Below are 6,564 nucleotides of genomic sequence, written 5' to 3' on the forward strand. Positions count from 1 at the left end.
CACGTGGGAACGCGAAGAGGAAATGCGTAAACACTTTCCGGAATTATTCGGGTCAGGTAACAATTTTGGGGACAAAATTATTTTAAGGGGGGAAGATTGTAACACCCCACATTTTCGAAACCCTAATCCCTAACCAAAATTCCATAACCCGAAAATTCTCACGTAGGAATTATTAGGAATCTATTCACTTTATTAACTTATGTGCCTTAAGTGTCTTATTTGCTTAGACTATTAATCCTTATATGCCGATTTGATTATATGCCTTATGTGGTAGGAATTTATTGAATAAATATGTGCCAACTTTATTTCGATAATTATGTGCTTAAGTGGATTAATTATTGGTAATTATGTGCTAGATTAAATTATGTGATTTATGTGTATAATTAAGCTAGTTATGTGATTTCATGATGTAATCATAATTACATGCATAATACATGCATATATACGTACATGTATGCATACATATATGCATATGCTATAACCTACTCTAGACTATAGGTATATGTATTTATATATGTGTGTTCGGTTTATGTGAGTAAGAGAGAGAAATTAGTGAATTTATTAATTAGTAAATAAATTAGAAAAGATGCATGCTTGTCCACTTGGCAAAGAGTGAGGAGTTACACTAATCCTACACTCAAGCATGCTAAGTAATCTCAAGAGACACCCATCTATCTTCATCATTTGACACCTACACTCCCACTTGTCTTCTCTTCACCATCACCACCGTAGCACCACCTCCTCCATCGGCCAACACCTCAAAATTCCTCAAGAAAAAAATAGAGAAATCAAAATGCAAATCCCCTATATAAGCTTCACCCTTGAATATGCTAAGAACACCATCAAAAATGCTTGCCCTCTTACGGGAGATTTAAACTCTTCCCAACTTGATATCAAAGCTCTTACCTTCTCCATTCAAATAGCTTGGTTCAATCTTGGAGCCACTTCTTGAAGGAGGTAACATTGTATCTTCGTGTTCTTCATCTTCTTCATCCTCCTTTTCTTTCTTTCTCTAAAAACACTCTTTTCTTTTGAAGGTTTTTCTTTCTTCGGCCAAACACTCTTAATAGGTAAGAAATCTCGAATTTCTTGCTGCAATCGAAGGGTATCATAGTATGGAAAAGAAGTTTTGAAACTACCTAAAAGATTTCCTCACTTTTCGAAAAATTAGGGCTTTTTGTGTAAAATCCGAAATCTTGTGTTAATCTTGTTATTTGTGTTCTTGCATGTCTAATCCATGTTATAATCTGTGATTCTAATCATTTTGTGTTTAAAGGTTTCATATTTCGATTTTTTGGAATTTTGGGAAAAGAAAATGAGATTTCAAGATTTTTGGGGTTGCATGTGTAGATCTATGAATCTTTAGGACTAATCTGCAATTTCTTAAAATTTCGACATAACATGATTATTTGCTATTTGGCCTTAGTTTTGAATTAATGTTTGTTGGAAAAATCATTTTTGGCTTCAACACTACTTGCCGAGTATTTTAATTTTTAAAAATCCGATTTTTGAGGAAACAGCAAAATTCTTTTTGCATCTGTTCATTTAGTCAGTTAGGCAGCCTATAATTAAATTTGAGAATTTTTAGATGCTATTTGCTATTATTTCGAAATATTGCTTGTGCATGTGTCATAAATGGAACTTTTGTGTTCTAATCATTATGCCTTGTGTATTAATTGTGGGAAGGTGAATTGATGGTTAAAAATCTGCAGCTGAACTAAGTTAAGGGGCTGTAAGAATTTTAATTCATTAAATGAATAAAGGTGGGAGAAATCCCATAAATGAAAAGATAGAAATGTTGGTGCTTTAAGAGCATGGTTTGCTAATTAAATGCTAATTAAAGTGTGTTTTGGGGGCTGCATATTATGTGTGTGTATGTGTGCCGTGTGTGTGTGTATGTGTTGCTGTGTGTGTTTGTTTTATATAAATACATAATATGATAATAATGTGAATTATGTGATATGCTTAAATGGCTATATGTATATGTGTGTATGATATGTGTGTGATTGTCGTGTGTATGTGAGTATTATGTGGATAATTGAATTTTATTTGTGTGCTCGTTGATTGATATTTGTGATGTGGTAAAGTGTCATTTCGTTCTAGAGTCTCATTCGTCTCATGGTCTTGCATAAAAAAGAGATTTCATTTTTACGAAAGGAAAGGTTAATGGAATGCTTGGGTTAGATAAGTCGGGATACGGGGGGTCGGTATTCCAACCATAGTTACTATAGATAAAGAGGTGGTTTGATTCCACCAAAAGAACGGGCTCAGAATAATATGCTTATCATCCAAGTAAAGAAGGTAATTTTTCACGGATCCGAACAACAGAAAATGTTTTCATTCATGCATTTGCACGAAAAGGGTAATTTGGTAATTTTCAGCAATTGAGTCGATTTATGTGATTTACGTGTTTAAATGGAATTACGTGGTTGTGTGTGTTCGTTGCCGAGGAATGGTAAGGTGTGATGCTTATGTGTATATACTAATATAAGTACGTAAAACCATATTTTAAAACCTCGTTATCCATTCGGATTTCTTACTGGGCTTAATAGCTCATATAGATACTTCTTTGATTGCAGGTAGTAGTAGGAATCCCTCAACGGAATGGACCGAGTAGTGGATCGGAGTCTTGGCCGGAGGTTTTTGGAGGGTCGTACGAGGGGTCTATAAATTATGCTTATTTTATATTTGGTGATGTAAACTATAGATACTTTCCGTATTTCCGTTTTCTTTAAACTCTAATATTTCCTCGTTAGGGGAATTAAACTCTTACCCTATTACGGGCCTTATTTTGATATTAATATAGTTGGTCCGCTTATTTTGATAATTGCATTTCTTACCCGAAAATCTCTATTCACCAAATAGCTTTAAACTCTAATTTCTTTTCGAACCAAAAGTGAAACCGATAGTTAGATAAATGTAGCACTCGAATAATAATCTCTCTTTCCAAAGTTATTTTGAAACGAAAAATTTAAACGACCAAAATAACCCTAAGGAGTTTTCGAAATTCTCACGGTTTTCAAAGGTTTTCAAATGACCCAAAAGGATATTTTAAGAAAGTACATTTTGGTCCTACTCGAAAGTTTTAAAATTCCAAAGAGATCCCTTTTTGCTTCCGCTATCTAAAGTTTTCCGATAAACCGGTTCGATTTATCGCCCGACCCGAGGGGGGTGCTACAGTAATACATTAATATTAATATATTGACCGTTCAACAAAGGCAAACATAATAAAAAGTCAAAAGAATTAATATGAATGTGGTAAACAGTAATATTACTGTCAACCACAGTAATATTACTATAACAACAGTAATATTACTATCAACCACAATAATACTATTATGTTTACAGTAATATTACAATAGTATACAGTAATATTATTACGTAAATCGATTAACAAATCAAATAACATAAAAAAGCCAAAAAAATATATTGATGTGGTTGACAATAATATTATTGTGTTTAAAGTAATTTTACTGTCAATGACAGTTATATTATTATGCTGAGTGATCAACAAATCATTCAAAATAAAAAAACCAAAAAAAATAATAATATTGATGTTGTTGACAGTATTATTACTGTGTTTACAGTAATTGTACTTAAAATAACAGTACAATTATGTAATTGTATTGCCGTTGACAGTATAATTACTGGTAGTTGACAGTACAATTACGGTCAATGTTCAACGGCAGACGTAAAAAAAAAGTCAACTCTGGAAAGCAGCGGCGTAAAAAACAGGAAAACAATTTCAAAAAAAATTAACGCCGGAGACCGATGACGAAAAAAGCAGATTGGAAGAAAAAAATCAATTCAGGAAACCGACATAAAAAATAAAAGTAAAAGTTACAATTGGTCAAAATTGATGAAATTGAGGTTACAATTAAAAATTATATTTAAAAGGTTGGAGGTAATTTTATCATATACATTAATTTTGCCTTTATATATAATACATATTAAAATGACGAACTTATTGACAAAGGAGATATAACCATTGAATCTAAAATAATAAAAATAGTTGGTTGAATATTTATGCATGAAAACTCCACCATAAATATGTAGCAACGCATAAAAGGAAGTCCCAACCACCATTTGTTGTTGAATAATATTAATGAAAGGAAATAAAAAGTAGACACATGCATGCAGGTAGACGATCCTAATCTTGGATGGCTTTCTTAGAGGGTTTTTTTTTTGTGTATAAGTCCCTGACCAACCATCTTTATTATTCTATGATTAGGGGTTATATCTCTTTCGTCAATAAGTACATTCATTTAATATTTATTATAAATAAAGAAAAAAGATAATGTATATGACAAAATTACCCCAAACCCTTTACACCAAATTCTTAATTGCACCCCAAGTTAATCAATTTTGACCACAAAATTCAATTTTGACTTCTTCTTTTTCCGGCGTTGATTTTTTTTTTTTCTTAATAAATATTTTTTATTCATTTTTTTACACCCGTCGCTAAGCGTTGACCGTAATTGTACTGTCATTAACCGTAGTTATACTGTCACTGACTGTACATTAACATAATTATACTGTCGTTGACAGTACATTAACGTAATTGTACTGTCGTTGACAATACATTTATGTAATTGTATTGTCGTTGATAGTACAATTAGAGACAAAGACAATATTATTATTTTTTTGGGGGTTTTTTTTTTTTTTTTTAAATTTTGTTTGATTTGTTGACAAGTCAACGTAATTATATTACTGTCGTTGACAGTAAAATAACTGTAAACACAATAATATTATTGTCAATCACATTAGTATTATTATTTTTTTGGGTTTTTTGTTTTGTTTGAGTTGTTGGCGGAGTAACGTAATAATATTTCTGTCTACTATTGTAATATTACTGTAAGCACAATAATATTACCGTGGTTGATGGTAATATTACTGTTGTTATAGTAGTATTACTATCAACCACAGTAATATTAATTCTTTTGGTTTTTTATTATGTTTACATTTATTAAACGGTCAAACATATTAAAATTACTTTGTTACAAAATAATGACACTTTCAACCTAAACCGTATTCATTAACCAATGACAACAAATGTTTCCTCTATATAAAAGTTACCAAATATGAAATGCATCATGGCGTATATTAAAAAAAAAATAAAAATAAAAAATAAAAAAAAAAAGGCCATTGAAATGGTGATGATTTCCAAGGAAATGATGTTGCGCTTGTTTAGAATCATAGATTCATATTATAATAGCCATTATGACTTACGAGTGTCTTCTTTTTTTTTTTTTTTTGAAAAGCTTTTATGAGTGTCTTCTTATTACGGTGGAAATTCGAATTCAATTGATTCTGACTCGAATCGAGTATGAAGGAGCGTCACGAATCTCATAGTGATTTTCGAATTTGGAACAAAAAAAAATCATTTTCTGAATTCGGAAAGTTTGAATTTCCTATTGTTTCGATTTTTTTTGGGAATGGGTATTAGAATTCAATTTTTTAGTAAATTTATATGCGAAAATATTTCCAAACATTCCTATTATTTTTCAAAATTACAGTTATAATATCAATTATTATTGTATATCTTATATTACATATGACTATATAATGAATTTTCGAATTTCACTGATTCCGTCCTGAATTTTTTTAGTTTTATAACAAGTTTTATATTATAATAGAAGCTTTTCGTAATATAATTGAAATTAGTTTTTTTACTTCATAAAAAACTTCAGATCAACCCAATGTCCACCCATAGTCACAATGGCATGGGATATATTCAATTTTCTGTTAATCTTAATCTGTGTAGTTTTATTAATTTGGAAAAGTGCAAATAATTTCAAATCGGGTAATCAATGACCTCATTTGAAAGCGGAGATGAACTCTTTCTCTCCCTCCAAAAGTTCGTAATTTCATTTGGCGGGAATTCTCTGAAATTTTGCCATAACAGGCGCTGAACTTTTTCAACAAAAGGTTTTCTCCAATTTGTGGCCGATGTTGACATCATACAATGACTCTCGGGCATGTGGTCCAAGCTTGCAGAGGTCCATTGGTGACCGGAAGGAGAGGCTCATGCGGTTCTTTCAATAGCTAGAGGTCGAGTTTGGAATTCAATCATTGTGGAGGGAGACAACTTGCAGGTAATCAAGGACCCTAAAGTTGGGGATCTTTCGTCATCGCTGCGTGGGGCTGATATAGAGGAGTCCGTATTACCAGCTAGTTGATTTGAGTCATGTGAATTCTCATTTGTAAAGCGCTCTGGCAATCAATTACCGCATATTCTTGCTACTAAATTTAGATCATCTTGTATTGAGGGTTTTGTGCTGCCTCTTGATTTGGCGTATGACGCGTAATAATATTTATATTCTTAAAAAAATTGCTCTCATTTGAAAATATAAGGTTAGGATTGGAAAAAAATATAATCAAGGTTAATCAAATACTTGGTGATGATGCTAAAGTTTAGATCACCTGGGGTAGTGTAGAAAATGAACTGGGAGAGCAAAGCGGATCAGTAGCTTGACAACTTGATGATCCTGAGGTACCTGCGATCATAGAACACGTGAACTAGGCCGGGGGTTGATCCGGCGGAAACCCCTCCGACGCTCAAGT

The 6,564-nt window shown here is 32.1% G+C and overlaps 1 long non-coding RNA gene across 1 annotated transcript; it reads left to right on the plus strand.

Moving 5' to 3' along the window:
- The first annotated feature begins 836 nt into the window (after positions 1–836).
- Positions 837–2,827, plus strand: LOC148770696 (uncharacterized). Its single transcript, XR_016031282.1, has 3 exons — positions 837–957; positions 1,038–1,070; positions 2,580–2,827. It is a non-coding gene; the product is annotated as an uncharacterized LOC148770696 (long non-coding RNA).
- Positions 2,828–6,564: the final 3,737 nt, after the last annotated feature.

The sequence above is a fragment of the Erythranthe guttata genome, chromosome 5, assembly GCF_056151865.1.
Source record: "Erythranthe guttata isolate IM_541 chromosome 5, IM_541, whole genome shotgun sequence".
NCBI classification, from domain to species: Eukaryota; Viridiplantae; Streptophyta; class Magnoliopsida; order Lamiales; family Phrymaceae; genus Erythranthe; species Erythranthe guttata.